The sequence below is a fragment of the Equus asinus genome, chromosome 17, assembly GCF_041296235.1.
Source record: "Equus asinus isolate D_3611 breed Donkey chromosome 17, EquAss-T2T_v2, whole genome shotgun sequence".
In the NCBI taxonomy this organism is placed as follows: Eukaryota; Metazoa; Chordata; class Mammalia; order Perissodactyla; family Equidae; genus Equus; species Equus asinus.
Window position 1 is genome coordinate 856,193 of NC_091806.1, and position 19,799 is coordinate 875,991.

Sequence of the window (19,799 nt, forward strand, 5' to 3'; positions counted from 1 at the left end):
TTAAAGACATCCTTCAAGTTATGGCCTCCTTGAGGGCCAAGGCCTCTCAGAGGCACTCCATTACAGTCCTTGCCCCAAATTCAGTATTGGAATGTGTTTAAACACTCTAGCAAGGACAGTGGGCCCCACCTCTTCATTGTGTAAGGTTGTTGTGCAAACACACACACACACACAGTTGCTGGGGAGATCACAGTAAACAACAGCCTCTCTTTTGGAGCAAAATAACTGAGTGGTCTCCCTTTGTGGCTGGGGTGGAGGAACAAATCAGATGGGTAAATTAGCAGTCCCTGAAGACATCAGCAACCACCCTGCTCACACAGAGAGCCTGACTCACCATGAGGCCTCTCCAACTCACAGCCTGTGAATAGAAGCTCTTCCTCCCTCTGAGAGGGAAGCCAGTGTGTCCAGAACACCATGGGGGAAGCTTGAAGGCTCTCACCCCTTTCAGGATAGTTTTATTTTAAAAGACAAATTTAATTACCACCTCTTCTGGCTCCTTGAAGAAGAAGAAAAGCATCCCCTGGCAACACTCCATTCACTGGAGAGTTAATCCCGCCCACTCATGCTGCAGTCCTGGTGGCTCCCCCACCAGGTCCATGCTGCCTGCCCCGGGACACCTTCTCAGCTAATTACCCTGCTTCGCACCTTTTCCTTCTTGGGAGGCCCTGGCGCCCTAGCGCCTGGTGTCACCTGCAGGCCTTGAGGACAGCAGAGCCCATTCCGCCGCCTGGAGCTGTGAGGGCATCTCCTTCTTTCTTCTGCCCAAGGCCAGTTGCCATTCTCTGAGGGTGCTGCAAACCCCTGGTTCAGGGGGCTGGGCCTGCCGGTGGCCCGGGGGTCTCTCTGATGAGCGGAGCCTTCGCACTTGCAGGGAGCTCTCACAAGTGTGGAAGCCCTCAGTCTTCAGGGGAGGTCCTCGGTGCTGCGCCAGACAGCAAGCGCTGGATAGCCCAAAGCCTAACTCAGACCCTCATTCTCTGGCTCAGAGAGTGGAGAAGACGCATGAGCCACAGCTTCGAACCAGCTCTGACAGCCCCTCCAATTCCCAGAAGCCATCCCCGACCCTGTTCACTCACAGCTCCCTCTCCCTCCCACGGCTCCTCCCTTTGAACTGCTCGCTGCACCATCAGCCAGGAAGTATTTACTTTTCCTTCTTGCTCAGTGCAGCACTATATTACTCTACTAAAGGGATGCTGCAGGCTGTACCGGAAAGTCCAGAGGCTCACACAGACCTGGATTTGAATCCTACTTCAGCTGCTTATTAGCCAGACAAACTTAGACGAGGTCTGCGGCTCTCAGCACCCTCATTTCTAAAACAGGGACAACGGCACCCACCCTGTAGGGTTGTTGAGTGGATTAAGCGAGATAATGCAAGCAGAGAGCTTACACAAGTGCTGTATTGCATAACACAGGCAGCACTGTCTTACTCAGCAATAATTTCAGTGTGTGGATTTGCTTATCTCTTAATCAGATGTTCAATTCTAGCTTGGTTCTTCTTTTGAACCCCTCAGGGCCTGGAGCAGTTGTAGGCCTACAGAAGTCACAAGTAGTTTGTTCTTTATTAGCTGGATGTAAGAGACTCCTGTCCCTCCTTTTCCTTGTCTTCACCACAAGGCTCTTATCAGCTATTCTCTGGCCCTGCCTCTCTGATCCTGGGCTCCAGGCTCTCCCTTCCTTGTACCCTACCCGCTAGTGAGCTCCCTGACTCCTGAAGTCCTGGTCTGCCCACTATTGTTGCCATCCCCTAAAATGGTGGCTTCCCATGCGGGCCTTGTCTGCTGGCTGCCTCCTCCTGCCTGCATTGTCTGTCTGCTAGGCGAGGCTCTATGCCAGGGTGACAGCTCGCCAGGCCTCACCCCCGAGTCTCTTCCAAGCATTAGCAGCCCACCAGGGTCCAAAGATGTCTTTCATAGCTGATCTCTGCGGCACCTCCTACCTTCCAATTAGGAGCGTGTCAGTACCCCGGCCATCACTCTTCCTGCGGCCGCTGACAACGTGGACGTCCACTGAGGCTGCTCCGGGAGAGGGAAGTAAAATTATTTCGGTGGTGGAGGTGGTGCTGAGCATACGAGTTGGAACCTAGGGGAATCTGAACCTGGTCCAGCCTCCTCGTTCTGCAAGGAGGTGTGTCATCCTCTGTGATGAGGATAAACGAACACATGTGAATCCAAAAGGCCAAGGACGCTTTCAGCTGGCAGATTCTCTTTCTCACTGCCTGCTGATGTCCAGTCCGTTTCTTTCTCTTGCACATGCAAACAAAAAAGTTAGCGGGTGACTAATCTTTCGTCATCTTTTCTCTCCTTTACTTCTGTGGCTGAAAACAAATTTATACCAGAAAAAAGAGAAGTCTGATCCATTTGTCCTCCCACTTCTTGCCTCTCTAAATCTTAGGATCATGGCGAGGTTCTCTCAAATTTGGGGAACTGGAGCTGATGAAGGAAGTATGACACAATCTAACATTTTTCTTATCTGGCAGTGCGGTCTAGTGGTTTGCACAGGGGCTCTGTGCGTCGGAAGTCTGGCTTTCTATTTCTGGGGCTTAAGGGAAATCATGTAACAACAGTCTTTGCAGCCCCACTTGCGCTTGCTTTCTCTTTCTCGGGTTCCTGAAGGAGCTGGGTTTGGGGAGGCGTGGCCAAGGCAGTCAGCAGTTCAACCAGGAAGGGAGTGGCCCCTCCTTCTGCCCCTGCTTCAGCCCGGGCTGAGGCTGTGAGGGTCAGTGGTGAAGGGACGAAAGATAATCCAGAGAAATGCAAAGTGCGGGTGATGAGCAGGAGGTGGTTTGGGCTCGAGAGTATGAAGATGCAGCGATGACTGACTCAACCACATCAAACTAAACCTTTTCTCCCGCGACGCCCTGAGAGCCTGATATCTTGAGCGCTCTCAAGGGTGGAGATTTTCATCAGCTGGGGCGCACCCTGTGCCTGGAAAAGGAGGTGGGAAGGAGTTACTCTTGCTTTGCCCTCCAGGGAGCTAGTCCAGAAGTGGGGAAATCGGGAACTTCCTTGATCTGAAGCAGGGGAGAGAGGGAGAAAGATCCAAAGGGGCAAGAAATTTCATGAAACCGGAAAGGGACAAAAAGAAGAGGCAGGTATTCAGATTAGATCTTCGGAGGACAGAGCACTACAGTGACACTCTGTCTTCAGCACTGGCTACGACAGTTCCCGCAGCAGCTGGGGAGAGACCTCCTGAGGAGGTGTCTGTCGAAGCAGCCTAGCAAACGCAGAAGCACAAATCTCCCAGGAGTTCCCGCGCACCCCAGACTTTAAAGTACACAGAACAGCCTAGAAATCGACAGAAAACTTTCAGCATTTGATTGATCAAATGATCCTACTGTTACTGTTCGAGGGTTGAGGCTGTATCTAGAAAGAACAGGGCCAGTTGGGGAAAACGAGTCATTTCACCTGCCATTTCCTTCCTCATTTCTACCCCGCTGATCTTTAGGTCTCAATTCCTGCTACTGTAGTTGTTGTTTTAACAACCAGAAAGCTCTGAGAGCCTCTGTTCTATCTTTAGAGTGAGACCCTGCAGAAGGTTCTGGGCTGAGCCTTGCCCTAGGCGATCAGGCGGCCTTTGCCATGGGCTGACTATTGCTTTGGCGTTCTGAGGGCTTTCTCTCTACCGGGGTGGTTCAAACAGTGTGTTTTCCAGGTTAATTGTATGTGCAGTCTGCAGAGTCTCAGACCATGGTGGGAACATGGTGTTTATGAGGTCCCAGTGGTAACACACAGAGAAGGCTGACTTCTAGTGTGTGACTAGTGGGTGACACGGGATGCTTTAAAGAAAAACAAAGCAACCCAAAACAATTTCTCTGGAGGGGCCACACTAAGAAACGGACACCAGCTTTGTAGTTAGAAAAACCTGGATCTGAACTCCGTCTCGGCCCCTTACTAACTTTCTCCACCTCCACTTTTCATCTCTACATGGGGATTAGAAAACCCTCTCCAGGCTCTTCTGAGGATTTAATAAGACATACAATTGGTGTAACTTCTGGCACATAGTGAGTTGTAAATTATTCCCCCTCTGTCCCAAAGCGCATCCTGAGACAATTTTTAGATATTAAAAAAGGATTTTCACTGTGGAGATTTCTCTCCAGCCTCTTGATGTTTATGGAGAAAAAGCTTTCAACTGACAAAGGCTATCAAAGTGGCAGAGCCCATTTCAGGACAGTGATCAAGGCCAGCAGTGCCCTGCTGTCAAGCGGAGCCAGGCAAATGCAAAAGTAGGACCCGCACTGCGGTAACAGACGGCAGCAAAGAGCGGAGCTCCGCTCGCATTTTCTTTCCAATGTGTCACTATCTTTATGTAACAGACAAGGTAGCTGAAGCTGGTCCAGACATGTCAGAACCAGTCTGGAGGAGCAATGGGGCACCCTCCCACCCCAGGACCTAATTACCTGCAGGACCAAGCTCCTGTCCCGAGGAGAGGCAGAGTGGAGGTGCATTTGTCTTATTCATTGTCAAGGACACCGGGTAACAGTGGATGGAGGGCAGCGGTGTTTCTGAGGACAGCTGTGGCACCCCCAGTGGAATCCTAGAACAAGAGAACTATAATACGGGAGGGAGTGAAAACTGGATCAAGATTTATTCACTGAAATATCTGTGGGACAGCACGACACAAGGCCCTGGGGCAGCTGCTTGGCTGTGAGCAAAGATGGCACTGGTGACATTAGAAGATGGTACCTGGAGGGCCAGTTTCAGCTGCCTTGGCTTTGGGTAGCACCTCTCAATTTTTTTTTTTTTTTTGGCTGATTTCCTACCTAATGAAGTTGAGATTTGTTTAGTTTTCACTTGGGGGAAATAAAAATATTAATATTTTATAGACCACATCCGGAAAAATATAAAACCGATGCTCTGACTCAGTACTCCAAATTAGAGCAATCTCACATTTACAAAAAACAGATTATAACAGATGTAGATATCAGTATTTTGTCAGAATTCATCAATATTAATTTGAAAAGATTATGTACTGAAGCAATAACATGTATAAGAGACCTGTGCCCAATTTTAAGAGCATTCCCTGACTCACACGTTCATTCATTCATTCATTCATTCAACAAGTTTACTGAATGCTTATTATGTGCTGAGTTGGACAGCGATGTGTTTGGTGCAGAGATCAGTGCCCTCAATGCAGGTGAGTCCACAAAAAACATTCCTGGGGATTTGCTCCCAAAACTACCCGGGGGGAGGGAGGGGAGGTGGGAGGGGAGCATGGTGATGGGTTTGGAGCCCTCACAAAGCAGGAAGCAGCGGGGGCAATCACATCCTGCCTGGTTACCATCTCTGTGACCCTGTGTTCATCTGCTGGCTTGTGGGTCTGGGACCCACGACGCTCATCTGTAAAATGAATTGGCTCAACCAACTGATCGCCGAGAGCTACAGTTAGTTTCAGCTTCTAAGAGTTGAAACTCTAAGTCCTTATAATAAGCAAGAAGGAACTACAAACAAGATGTTTTAAAAGCAGCTTCTATGACTCTGGGATCCAGTTTGATGGCTTTGGATGATCAGCTTCTGGAATGCTCCGCATCTCTCCCTCCCTCGCCACTGGTGCTCTTTGCAGCAGGACCAGGCACGACTTCACTTCAGGCCCAGAAACGATAGCTAGTCTGGATTTCAAAGCGAATTTGTCTGGTTTTTAAGTATAGGCAAATAATTCAAACATTTTCTAAACTCTGCATGGGCCGACATCGTGTACATTAAAAAAAAAAATCGGCAGACTAACCAACCAATCAATGGCAATCAGTTTGCAAACTTTGATTTTTCTTTTCTTTCTTTTTTTTTTTTTGTGAGGAAGATTAGCCCTGAGCTAACTACTGCCAGTCCTCCTCTTTTTGCTGAGGAAGCCTGGCCCTGAGCTAACATTGTGCCCATCTTCCTCTACTTTATATGTGGGACACCTACCACAGCATGGTGTGCCAAGCAGTGCCATGTCCGCACCTGGGATCCGGGCCGGCATACCCCGGGCTACCGAGAAGCAGAACGTGCGAACTTAACCACTGCGCCACCGGGTCGGCCCCTGATTTTTCTTATTAGCACTGGGTTAAGTCAGGAGAACTGAGATCCAGTCATAAATGCCTCTGACATGTGTGTGGCCTTGAGCAGGTCATCACACTTCTCTAGGACCCAAACTTCCTCATCTTACACTGAGATTTTAGAACTCAGTGGTTCTTCCAAGTCTGAGAGTCTGTGCCTGTGTATGAGGCAGGATATCTTGAATGGGTGTGTTGGCTCACGAATATGTCACTCTTGTGCATTCAAGACTAGAAAGCGTGTCTGTGTCCTTTTGGTGGGGAGGCGAGGAGGTTCTGATGCCTCACCTTTCCTCTTCCTCCTCTTCGATTAGAAACAACTGAGAAATAGACCAGGAAGCCAAGTGGGAATTAAGCTATGAAATAAGCTTTATTGCTGGTGCAGCTGAATAACGATGGTCCTTTTAACCTGTGGCCGACATAGGAGCCGCCTCTTACCTCCTCCCAAGTTCAGGCCAATAGACCTGCTTGTCGACAGTTAGGCTGCGGAAGAGAGCCGCACACCGACGGCCAGGTGGAGAACCCAGGCTCCTCAGCTCACTCGTGGGAGCACTGCCGGGTTAACAGCCAGCACCTGCGCCCCCCACCTGGCCGTGCCCAGGTGCACTCACCTGGCCCAGCAGCTCCAGGAAGCAGGAGCAGAGAGGAAACCTGACCACCTGCAGACAGACCCCTGAGAGCAGAAACTTGAGAGAAAGAAGAGCTGCTGCTAGCCCACACGACGCCTTTGTAAGAATTAGAAAAAGCCGCCCCTGGGGTCGACCCTGTGGCCGAGTGGTTAAGTTCTCTTCCTCCGCTTCAGCGGCCCAGGGTTTCACGGGTTCGGATCCTGGGCATGGACACGGGACGGCTCGTCAGGCCATGGTGAGGCAGCATCCCGCATGCCACAGCTGGAAGGACCCACAACTATAATCTACAACTAGGTACGGGGGGCTTTGGGGAGAAAAAGAAAAAATAAAATCTAAAAAAAAACAAAAAGAAAAAGCTGCCCCTTGCTCTAAGACACAGCCACCTCAGGCTGCATGGCTTAGCAAGCAGGAAACAGGCTGTATGCCAGCCACACTCATCTACTCGGCTGCACAATTGCAGCAATGGTCTGCATGGGAGCTCCCATTTCATGGCTGAGGATAGGGCTGCAAGTGTGTGGAACCCTCTGTACACACTGGAGCTCACGGTCATGAGTTCTGTGGCTGCACCGTCCAATATGGTAGCCACTAGCCACAGGTAGCTATTTAAACTTACATTAAGATTAAATAAAATGTAAACAAAACTAAAAATTGTGTCTGTCGATCATACTAGCTTCATGTTAAAGGCTCCTTAGCCACCTGTGGCCAGTGGCTACTCTGTTGGACCGTGCAAATGTAGACCATTCTTGGATAGCATTGTTCTGTGGGGTCACTTCCAGTTACATTAGTCACTCCTAAGCCTCTACCAGCTCACCTTTGCACCCCCACTCTTGCCCCTCCCCACCATGGACCACATTCGCCAGCCCTGCAGGCCGTTGGTGGTGTGCCCCGTGTTCTGGGTCATATCCACTCACCCACACCTCCTGTTCCTACAGTCGCCTGTTTGTAAAATGTCCCTCCTCGACCAATAACTGCCCATCCAATAAAATCCTGCTCACTCTCCGAGGCCCAGATCATGGGCCATTCCCTGTGTCCTCAGGTGGACACCGTTTTCTCCTGCGAGCTCGCAAAGCCGCATTCTCTCATAGCACCTGTAGTGCTGCTTCTAATCGGGCGTGTCCTGCCTCGTCTCTCTGCTCGCTGGCTGTGTGCCCTGGGGGGCAGGCTCCTGCAGTTCATCTCTGTGGCTCAGGCCCTGGGTGAGAAAGCCCCTGAAACGGCGTCTCCGGAAGGACGCATCTTGAGAACTCTCCCAAGGGCTCTGGCGGACAGTCGTGTGATCATGGTTTGGATACAAGGCTTCGAGCTCTGCAGGCAGCATTTGCATTCACCTTCCAGGGCCTCAGAGTGCAGCTGGATGGGCACCGCATCCCCCAGCTCCCGGAGGAGGAGACAGAGGCTCAGAGATGGGCAGTTATCCAAGATGACTCAGCTAGAAATGGCAGAGCGACGTTTCGATGGAGGTCTTCCGGCCTCCAGAGCCCACATCCTGGGATGCCTCTCGTTTGAGGGGGTGTCTGTGGACACGGCCTGGCAGGCCGCCTTTGCTCACTTCAGGCAGGAGCTAGGATCGGGACGCCCAGTTAGGCAGAGGGCTCAGGGCAGCTACACACAGTCACACGCCCCTCCTCCACCCCTCCGCCACGGGGAAGACTTGTCCCTGGGAGGCTGTCACGGGCTTCATGCCTCTGGACAGGGCTGGGCCAGGCCACGGAGCCCCACTGTTCAGTCCTTCCCCATGCCTGCCGTGTGTTGCTCCCTGCTAACTTGACTTTGGCTGGGAGGGAGGGGACCTGCGTCCCCGACTTTCCCTTTTGCCTCAGCTTCACGTCAGATGCTCATATCTCCCTTCCATCCCCAGAGCCACCATTCCCACAGGAGGCCTACGGGAGCTGTGCAGTTTAGGATGACATAAAAAATACTGCCTTCCTGCGAGAGGTTTGAGTGTCGTAACTAACTCTGGGCATCTTATTATTGAAGCCCTTCCTGCCTGGGGAGAGAGATTTTGTACTCAAAGCTCATTAAAAAGGGTGGGTACACTGGGGGAAGGAAGCCCAGGTTGTTAGGCAGAGCCTGTACTCCCAGCTCCCCACAGGTTTCCAGGGGCAACACTGAGGGGCAACGGCAGCAGCTGTCAAAGCACAAGTTTCTGACCTCCCACCACGATCGCCTTGGTTTTCTCTTTCTCTGTCCTTTCCCTCTTTCCTCTGCTCTCTCTTTTTTTATTTTTGGTAAGGAAGATTGGCCCTGAGCTAACATCTGTTGCTCATCTTCCTCTTTTTGCTTGAGGAAGATTGTTGCTGTCTTAACATCTGTGCCAGTCCTCTATTTTGTATGTGGGATGCCGCCACAGTATGGCTTGATAAGCAGCCCTAGGTCCACACTCAGGATCCAAACCTGAGAACCCTGGGCCGCTGAAGTACAGTGTGCAAACTTAACCACCACGCCACCCGCTCAGCTCCCCCTCTTTCCTCTTCTAATTCTCAAGTTCTTGTTTTTCACTTTCTCTCACTTCTACATCTGCCTTAAGTCTCCCAGTGAGGCCCCCGGGCATTGTGTGGCCCCACTGGAGGCACTTTGCCCAGAAAATACTTTGACGTGGTCTCTGAGTTCCAGCTGACCCCCTCTCCCCTACCTTCCAACCCACCGTAAACTTCTCTGTTTAGTGCTTTGAGGTCCAGATTCTATGACTACAAAGGGGTTGAACTGTGAGCTGAGATACACACAGGGGAAGAGAAACACCTGCACGTAAGGAGCCAGGTCAGCTGCCTCCTGGCGGACCACCTTTCTCTCTAGTTCTGCCCGCCCAGCTTCAGACCTCCCACGCTTGTTATTCTGACCTTGGCAACCTGCTTCTGAGAGCTGGAGCTCCTGGTCCGAGATGCCCTGGTGTGGCACTGGCAGATTCTGAGACCCTCCTGCCTGGCCCTGGTGCGGCGTCGGTTTCAGTTCAGCACTTTGCACCTGAGACTATTCCCCGCTGTTTAAGTCTTTCTAGGAGCCAAGCCTCTTCTAAAACTAAGCACTGTAATGTAGAGGTCAAGGGCACAGACCCTAGTGTCAGATGACTTGTGTTTGAACCCTAGTTCTCGTCACTGGCTAGTTGTGTAGCTGTGCACATGTGATTTTTCCTTTCCATGCCTCCGTTCTCCTACCATAAAACATGGCAGCATAATGCCCATGTGACAGAGGTGTTGTCAGAGCTGACGCCATGAGACGTGTCAAGGGCTTCCTGCAGTGCCTAGGACATAGAAAATGCTGACTAAATATCAGCCATTATCATTTTCTTTATTTTCCAAATAAGAAACAATTCATTCGTTTCCAAATGAGAAACTAATTTTTTCCCTTCTTCCTGAGATCTGAAAGTTTCTTCAAGATGATTTTCGTGAAGAACTAATCATTGAAGGATCCCAGATTCCCCCGAGATGCACGATGGGGGCCCTGCCCATGTAGGATGGCTTCTATTGCCTGTGGGGACCCCAAAATACCTCTGTTTTCTTCCAAGTAGCCCAGCACTCAGGATGTTTTCTGCTGGTCTTCAGGCCTGGACACTAATTAGCTGCAGACTCATCTGCATTAAAAGTGATTTCATTTTCAGATCCACAAACAGCACCAGGCTTCCCACCTTATGAGGCCGGAGAAGGGTCACAAGGTCAGAGCTCCAGCACAATTCTAGAGAAAGTTCCCCTGGCCCAAGAAAGTTCAGGGGATACTTGACCGCCCGTCTCTAGGCTGCTGGATCCGCAGTCCTCACAACCTATAGGCCGAGAGAGTATAGAGAGGACTCAGCTGCAAAGCCGGGATGGTTGTGTGAGCAAATGGGACTGAACTCAGGAGAAGGGGAAGTCAGGAACAAGAAGGTGAGGGAGGGGCGTGGAGGGGCGTGGCCTGGGGGGCGTGGCGTGGCAGCAGCTTGGTGTGGGTTGCTTTTACGGGCCAGACTTGAAAGTGTTGCGTGTAATTCCTCCTTCCGTTGGCTGGAATTCAGTCGTGTGGCCTAGCTCAATGCGAGGGGCCTGGAGAATGTAGTCTGTCTGTGAGCCAAGAGGAGAGGAAACAAGTAGCCCTCCGTCCCTGCTCCTGCCTGTGATGTTTCTTTTCTGCATTCTGAATGCACTTTGACCTTGCAATTTCCTTTTTAGTTTTTTCTTGTGTCTTCGCAATGTCCAGTAGATTTGGGACTATAAGACCCACCCTAGAGAAGCTAATTATTTCCTCCTTGTACATTCAGGGGGATACTCGAAATGCATTTGTTGAATGGCTAAGTGAACTCAAGGTAAAAGGAATGGAGATGTTAAAGTGGATGTGTGATCCGTTCACTCGGCTTCCGCCTACCCTGTTATCAATGAGAAATTGATAACAATTGGCATGAATTTTCCTCACTGTGAGCTGAGAGGCTGTCTACCATTACACAGAGTAGAACCTTTCCCCTCTAAATATTTAGAAACATTTTCACTATAACAGAACAGGTTTGGATTTGTTTTTTAAATTATACAGCGGTTTCCTCACTTCCGTAATTAATTATAGAAGTCACTTGTTGGCTCCATGTCACTGAGGCTTAAAGGTAGAAACTGGGTTGATTTCCACATAACTATTGGAATAAAAAAGGCAGAGCCTGAGCCCGGAGCCCGGAGCCCACTGCGGCGGGCGGAACTGGCAAGTTTTTCCATAGCCAGATTTGCCTTGACCCCAGGGGAGAACCTATAGACAGCAACGCTTCTCGCTAGCTGTTCCCATGATGCTGTCGATCCCATTGTAGGACCAACAATTAATTATAACAATATGACAGACATGATCCGTGCAGGCCTCCCTTCCTGCTCTTAACTCCATAAAGCCCCCTGCTGCCTGGGCAGTAGTTGGGGGTGGGGGTGGGGGGGTGTGCTTAAAATGACCCTATTAAAATTACGCATAAAATACACACATGAAAAACTCTGAAAGGAAAACATCAAAATAACGAAAGGAGCTGTTTAAGAGCAGCGATATTAATGGGAGATGTGTCTTTTACTTTACTCTTTCTAAAATAACTGCATTGTGGTTTTATTACTAAATAATTAAAATTAACATCATTAATTCAACATAAAAAATTTAAGAACTTTTATTATTCCTTCAACGTTTTTGAGCGCCTCCTGTGTGCCGGTTCCATCCTGGGTGCTGAGAGTACAGGGTGAGTAAGACACAGCTTGTCTCTCATGGGGCTGGAGACAGGCCATAAACACGCAGTTACAGAGATTTATTAATTCATGTATTCAACGAATATTTATTGAGCACCTTCTATGTGCCGAAAACGTTTCTCGGCACTAACTGGGGTCAGCAGGGACCCAGCAGGCAGACATCCTCACCTTCATGGAGCTTATTTATTTCTAATTAGAATGAGTGTCATGAGGGAAACTACAGGAGACCTGCCTAGACTGAAAGGTCAGAGATGACGTCCCCAAGGAAGTGACATAATCTTAAGTGCCTCATATAACATAGGGCTTTATTTTGCACCCAGGACTGAAAGAGCTTCCCCGGACGGGGCAGGAGCCTCCCTAGGTGACTAAATTCTGGCGGATGCTCCCCGCTGAGGGCTGACTCTCAGGTCCGTCTGCGGCAGAGGGCAGCCTGGGGCGGGTGGTGCCCCAGCTGCAGGCGGGCAGGGAGCAGGGGATCTGAACCAGGTTTGCATCCATAGTCACGGTCCATTCGTGCCCCAGTGCATTGTGTCTGGGAAGTCCTGCTACGGAAAAAACAAGGCCATCCTTCCGGAGTAGCAGACAGTAACTAATGGGCCTTCCTTTCCCAGACAGGAAAACTGGAGCAGAGAAAACAAACTCAGCCTGAGAGGGAGGGGCCTCTGCTTTGCCCGGCAGGAGAAAGCCAGAGCTGGATTTCTGGTTTGCACCTTCGACCGCAGAGCTCTGGGCCACCAGCTTAGACTGCTGAATGCACATCACACCTGGGTCCGCTTGGAAATGGCCGAAGGCACTTAAATGGAACGACCAACCTTTGTCCTCAGCCCCGAAACCACAGGTAAGTATTTAGGTCTGTGTTGTATCAATCATGCCTCCCACCGGCACCAGGAAAAACGCCGTGAAGCAAGTCAACTTTCCAGTGACAAGGAAGTCACTCTCCTAATCCGCTGTCACTGGACAATCGGGTTGACAAAAACCATTAAATTTTCTGAGATTAGAAATTCACTGTCAGAGGGAGCTGTGTATAGAGTTTTCCACTCCATTACACCCAGGACAATAGCCAGAGGCCAAGTGACAGGAAAAGGCTGGGGCTTTTGAAAGTTTCCTGTGTCCTTGGGTGGAGGGAAATAAATTAACAAGTGCCTCCCTTTTGTAGGACATGGGATATATGTTATCTCATTAATCAATGCAACAGCCTATGAGGACGGCGTTTAACAGAAGAATAAGCTGGGGCTCAGCAGGGTGGGGGTCACAATCTAAGATCACCTGGCTGTTAATGTGAGACGAGGTTGAGATCAGAATCCCTGGGCCAGAGGGGTCTAAAGGCTAGTGACCTACTTTCTTCTAGGCAGAAATGCGCTTCAGCCATCCTCGAACCCATTTCCCTCTGAAAGATACCCCGGTTCTGTATCAAGGGGCAGCAGGCTGGCGTGGTGGTGACTGTGGCAGATGCACATCCACACGTCCATGCGTCTGTGCGTCAGCTCTGCCTCTCACTGTGTGACTTGGGGCAAGTTCCTTCACCTCTCTAAGCCTCTTCCTCCCCCTTTTATTCATGAGGAGATAATAACCTAAAGACACCCATCCCTCCATCCCTTACGGGCTCCGAGGATTAAATGAGACCACACACATAAAGCATTTAGCATACTGCCTGACATAGGGCAGATGCTGAAAAAAGGAGTCAGTCGGTATAGGAAGTGGCTTTTTAACTTATGTTTTTACTATAAGTTTATATAACCACACTACTGAAGGTTTGGAAAATGGAAAAAAGAAAACAATCACACATATTCATAACTACTATCATTATTTGGGTATATTCCTTCCAGAATTTTTTCCAATGCATCTATTTCTTTCCCCCACAGGTAGGATTTTTTTTTTTTGCAGCATTGTGTCATGTTCTTTTTCACTTAGCATTATATTGAAATCATTTATTCATGTTGCTACAGTCTTTTTTAAATAACTGTACAATATTCCATCCTGTGGATGTGCCATAACTTATTTATTCGTCCCTCCATTGCCTGACATCGAAGTTGTTTTCAGTTTTCCCCTATTATAAGGAATGGAGTGTGGACATTTCCGTGCACACAGTGTTTATACATACCTCTCTCTGAACATTTACCACATTGGATTGCAATGACCCCTTTATGTGGCTGTCTCCTGTAAGGAGAATGGAAGCTTCTGTAAGGTAGGAGCAGGTTTCCTTATCATCATACCTCCAGCATGTAGCTCTGACACTGAGTCTGAATGTTTGTTGAGTCAAAAACTTTTCCCCTGTTTGGAGAGGTTTTGGGTATTTCTTTAAGATAGATTTCCAGAAATGGAATTAGTGGGTTAAAGTATATGTCCTTTTGGTTGGGTGGGGGGGGAGAGAAAGGGTTCAATGACTGGAGTGTTACTAAACTGCTCCCCAAAGAGGTCGTGCTAATCGGCCCTGCAGCTGGTCAGCAGTGGCTTTCCACTGTCCACTAACTTTGTGTTTTTGTGAACAACTTAAGGGGAAAAACTTCTAGGGCCAAAAATAGTTGAAACACTGTTGAAGAAGAGATGAGGTGGAATGACTTACTTTGCCAGATTTCAACACTTATAAAGCTATAATAATAACTAAGTGTATGTGGTATTAGCACAAGGATAGACAACTAGACCAGTGAAATAGAACAGACCCATGTGTATACACAGGTATTTGCTTTATGACAAAAGTATCCTCAAAGAACAGTGTGAAAAGGGTGGTCTTTCAATACGTGCTGTTGGAAAAATAAAATAGCCGTAAAATGGAATTAGACCCGTACCTCACATCATGCACTAAAAGTCAATTTCAGATAAACTAATACCTAAATGTGAAAGGTAAAATAATAAAGCTTTTGAAAGATAATGCTGGACAATATCTTCATGATCTCAAGATAGGGAAAGTTTTCTTAACACACAAAAAAGTTTGGTAAGTTTGACTACATTAAAATGAAAAACTCCTATACATTAAAAAACACCATCATAAGGTGAAAAGGCAAGCCCTTTTCAAAAGGGAGAAAATACTTACAATGCATATCAATGACAAAGGAATTGTTTCCAGAATATGTAGAGAAAAAGACAGGTAACCCAATAGAAAAAGGGGCAAAAGATTGGAACAGGCATTTCCTAAAGTAGAAATCCAAACAGCCAATAAACACTTGAAAATGTGCTGAACATCTAGTAAGAATCGGGAAGATTTAAATTAAAACCACAATGGGATACCACCCAATAGATTGGTTAAAATTTAAAATCTAACAAAATGAAAAGTTGGTAAGAATGTGGAGCCAAAAGAACTTTCATCCGTTGAACTTACATCTATGAAAATGTAAAGTGGTACAACCACCTTAGAAACTGGCATTGGTGTGGCTGTTTGCCAATAAAACTTTATTTATGGACATTGAAATTTGAGTTTCATATAATTTTCATCATAAAATATCATTCTTCTTTGGATTTTTTGTCAACCATTTAAAAATGTAAAAAATGTTCTTAGCTCGAGGACCACACAAAAGCAGATGGTGGGCCAGGTTTGGCCCATGGGCCATCGTTGGCCACCTCTGCTCTCTAGTACCAGTCCAGGGTGGTCCAGGGATCAGCAGCGTCATTATTACCTAACAATTTGTTGGAAATGAAAATGTATGGACACCAACCTAAACTTACTGAATCAGACTCTTTAGGGAGAAGACCAGGAATCTGCATTTTAACAAGCTTTCCAGCTATTTTCATTTACCCTGAAGTTTGAGAACGATGGCTGTGGAGGAACTCGTGTGTATGTGCACATGCAGGTATGCACAAGAATGTTCAAAGCAGTATCATCTGTAATAATCTCAAACTGAAAGCATCTCAAATGTCCACGAACCATAAAATGTCTAAAAGCAGTAAAATAGGTAAGTGGAATGACGTTCAGGAATGAAAATGAACAAACTAAAGTCTTATGCAGTATAGATTAATATTGAAAAAATAATGTTGGGCACAACAAACAAATCCAGACACAAAAGAATATGGACTCAGATTCTGTACAACAAATTAAGTTCACAAATAGACAAACTAATCATACCATTTTGGGGTGAATACTTAAGTGACAAGACAGCAAAGTGAGGCAAGGAGGCTATACTCCTTAGAGTCAGGATCGTTATCTTTGGGGGGAAAGAGGGTGTTGTGGGAAGGGGCACCTGAGAGGCTTCTGGGGGACTGGCAGGGGCCTTTTTCGTGATCTGGGTGATTGTGACGTATGTATTCACTTTATGATAATTTGTTAAAGTATACAATAAAAAATTAAAAAGAAAAATACCTGCTGGAAATGGAGACTTTCGGAGCTAGCCCTGTGGATGGAAGCTGCCAGATCCACTTCACACCTTGACTTCCCGCTTGGCAGCCCACCCACTGCATGTTGCAAATTTATAGGCCAATGGAGCCCAGATGGTTTCCTGTGATAGCTGCTGGGGCATAATAATGAATGCACGTCTCCCCACACGGTCCTGAATGCGCTTTGGCAGGATTTTTACGGCAGGCCGTAAAACCCTGTTTCAAAGTCCCTCACTGTCTCAGCGACTTGGCCAGACCGTGATTGAGCCACACTCCCTCTTGTTACAGGCAGCCCCTCATCCTTGTCCCACATGGAATCCTTGAGAGCTGGCTTTCTCTCATGGTCCTACGAGGCCGTTTGATTGATTGTTACTAATAATCATTGCATTTCAGAAACCCCAATTCCTGTGCTCACAGCTGAAACTTCCTCTTTGCACTAATTGGAAAAGCATCCTCTGGGGAATGGGGCATCTTTATTGAGTCAGTCTTTGGCAATGACTATATCGACTGGGAAGATGAAGTTTACAGCAGGGAGGGGAAGGTTCTGAAACCCTCCCGATGCTCTGGTCCTGGGCCTGAGTCCAAGAAAGTAGGCTGACCTGCCCCATATCCAGACCTCCATCTGGAGAAACAGGGGGTCACATTAGGGAAGGGCAGGTCAGAAAGGCTGGGGTCAGTCCAGGAGTCTAAGAGCCATCCCAGCTAATGGTCTCTATGTTTCTTCCCCTTCTCCCTCATGAGCAGTAGTCCTGAATAGTAACTGCGTAATTAAAACTACATTTCCCAGGCTCCCGTGTGGTGAGCTATGGTCATGTGACCAAATTCTGACTAATGAGATTGCAAGCAGAAGATGTATACGGAACTTCCAGGATGGGTCCTTGAAGAAAGCGTGCCTGTCCTTCTCTGTCCTCCCCTTCCTTGCTTTTGTCTGGAATGTGTCTGAGCATTAGCAGCCATTTTGTACACCGAGGCGACTTTGGAAATGGAGTCCATGCCAACAGATAGAGAAGCACTATGCTGGGCCTGGACTAACTTCCTGGACTTTTTGCAAAAGACAAATAAACTATCTTGTTTAAGCCACTGCCTTGGGAGATTATCTGTCACTTGTAGTTGAACCCAGTCTTAACTGATATAATAGCATTTTTTATAAGAGTAAAGAAGTGGAAACAACCTCAGTGACCCATAAGAAGAGACTGGGTAAAGTCCTTTGCTCATTCATCACATTTTTTTTATTGAGTTCATAATAGTTTATATCACTGTGAAATTTCAGTTGTACATTATTTCTTGTCCGTCACCATATAGGTGCTCCCCTTCACCCCTTCTGCCCACCCCTCAACCCCCTTCCCCTGGTAACCACTGATCTGTTCTCTTTGTTTCTGTATTTGTTTGTATTCCACACATGAGTGAAATCATCTGGTGTTTGTCTTTCTCAATCTGGCTTATTTCACTTAGCATAATTCCCTCCAGGTCCATCCATGTTGCTGCAAATGGGATGATTTTGTCTTTTTTATGGCTGAGTAGTATTCCATTGCATATGTATACCACATCTTCTTTATCCAATCATCAGTTGATGGGCACTTGGATTGCTTCCATGTCTTGGGTATTGTCATTCTTCACATTTTTAATGAGTGCCTACCACATGCCTGGCTCTGAGGTAGGCATGGCGAATATGGTGGTAAAAAAAGATGTTGTCTCTACCCTCAAGAACTTTGTTAGAAGAGGCAGCAGGAGGCATCAATAAATGGACAACTAAAATATAGCTTAATTAGTGGAACCATAGAGGCTAAGTAGTTTAAAAAAATATTTCAACATGATGGGAAAAATATTCATGACATATTACTAAAATCAGCAGGTTATTAAAGATCATGCACCGTGAGTCCAATTTGTAAAATAGCATACATATTTGCATGGAGAAAAATCAAAACTGATGTATACTTTATCTGAACACCTTGGACAACACTGGCATTTAGCAGGCGAATAATAAATAGTTAATGAATGAGGGAATCTATTTCAGGGTGGAGGGATTATTTTTTTCCTCTGTATTTTTATATATTTTCCAAATGTTCCCCCCAAAATATGTATTACTCTCATAATAAGGAAAAATATCACCATTAAGAAACAACGTGAATTATGAAGTTGAGGATCAAGACAAAATGTGTAGATAGTGATTTTTGTTAGAAGACAAAGAAGTTGTGCTAACGGTCTCAAAAAGAAACTCCAGTGTGAGGTCCAGGTTTGGCCTCCCCTCAGGGGAGCACACTGGAAGGGGCCGCTCCCTGGCCCAGGCCCTCCCTGGGAGCCAGCCGGGAAGTTTGCCCAGGGCTTTGTTCTACAGTTTAGTGGGGCAGGGCCCACTGCAGCCAAGCCATTAAACACTAGCCCTACCACTTCTCTCCCCGAGGCTCCTCTGCTGGGCCTCTGGCCCCACCATTAAAGCAGCTGTGTTGTTTTGTAGAGGCTAATTAACTCCATGCTGTATGAAGCCAGACGCTAATTGGCCCACTCACTTAATCAACTTTAATGTCTCTCTTCTGGTGGACCCGGCTGCTGTTTTTGGTTCCCCTGATCATCAATAAACACTGATTCAGGGGAGTGCCAAGGACAGCCTCTGCTGGGCACATGCAGCCCTGACCCCATCACCCACCATGGGAGGTGCAGAAGCTCACTTTGACCCTCGGTGAGCTCAGTGGAGAGACTCTTAAGTTCATGATCACGGTGCATCTTGGGACCTGAGCTTATTGCTTCTCTTCCAAACATTGCACGATGAAATGAGTCATCAGATGGTTGGTTCCTCAAGAGAATTGGCCTCATCTCTGTCTGTTGCTGACACACATTTAAGGCTCTAAAACCTAACTAACTTACACAACTCCCGCAACTCCATTTCACGGAGTGTTTCTCTGTAGCAGATGCTGTGTTGAGCCCTTTCCAATGCAGCACGGACGGAATACGGCTCAGGGTAAATAAGCAATACATATTTTTAGTTGAATGAAGAAGAAACACCACTCTTATCCCCACTTGTCAGATGAGGAAACTGAGACAATAATGTTTACATCTGTGATTGAAAGGACATACACGCTTATTTCAATCATAGTCCTATAAGCTTAGGACCAAGAATTATTATAGTCCCCATTTTGGGGAGAACTGGAGACTTTCAGAAAGAAAAATGACTTTCCTAAGGTCACAAAGTGTGGTAGACAGAATAATGCACCCTCCACCCCAAAAGTCTAGTTCCCAGACCTATCAATGTCTTACCTTACATGGCCAAAGGACTTTGCTGATGTGATTAAGTTAGGATACAGAGATGTGAAGATTATCCTGGATTATCTAGGTGAGCCTAATATAATCACAGGGGTCTTAAAAGGGGAGGCAGGAGGCTCAGAGTCAGAGAGAGAAGACGTAAGAACAGTGGCAGAGGTCAGACAGAAGAGAAGATGCTACACTCCTGGCTTTGAAGATGGAGGGAGAGCCCACAAGCCAAGGAATGCAAATAGCCTCCAGAAGCCGGAAAAGGTAAGGAAATGGATTCTCTCCTGCAGCCTCGAGGAGGAAGGCAGCCCTGCCAACACCTTGATTTTAGACTTCTGACGTCCAGAACTATAGGAGAACAAACTTGTGTTGTTTTAAGCCACTAAATTTGTGGTAACTTGTTACAGCAGCTGTAGGAAACTG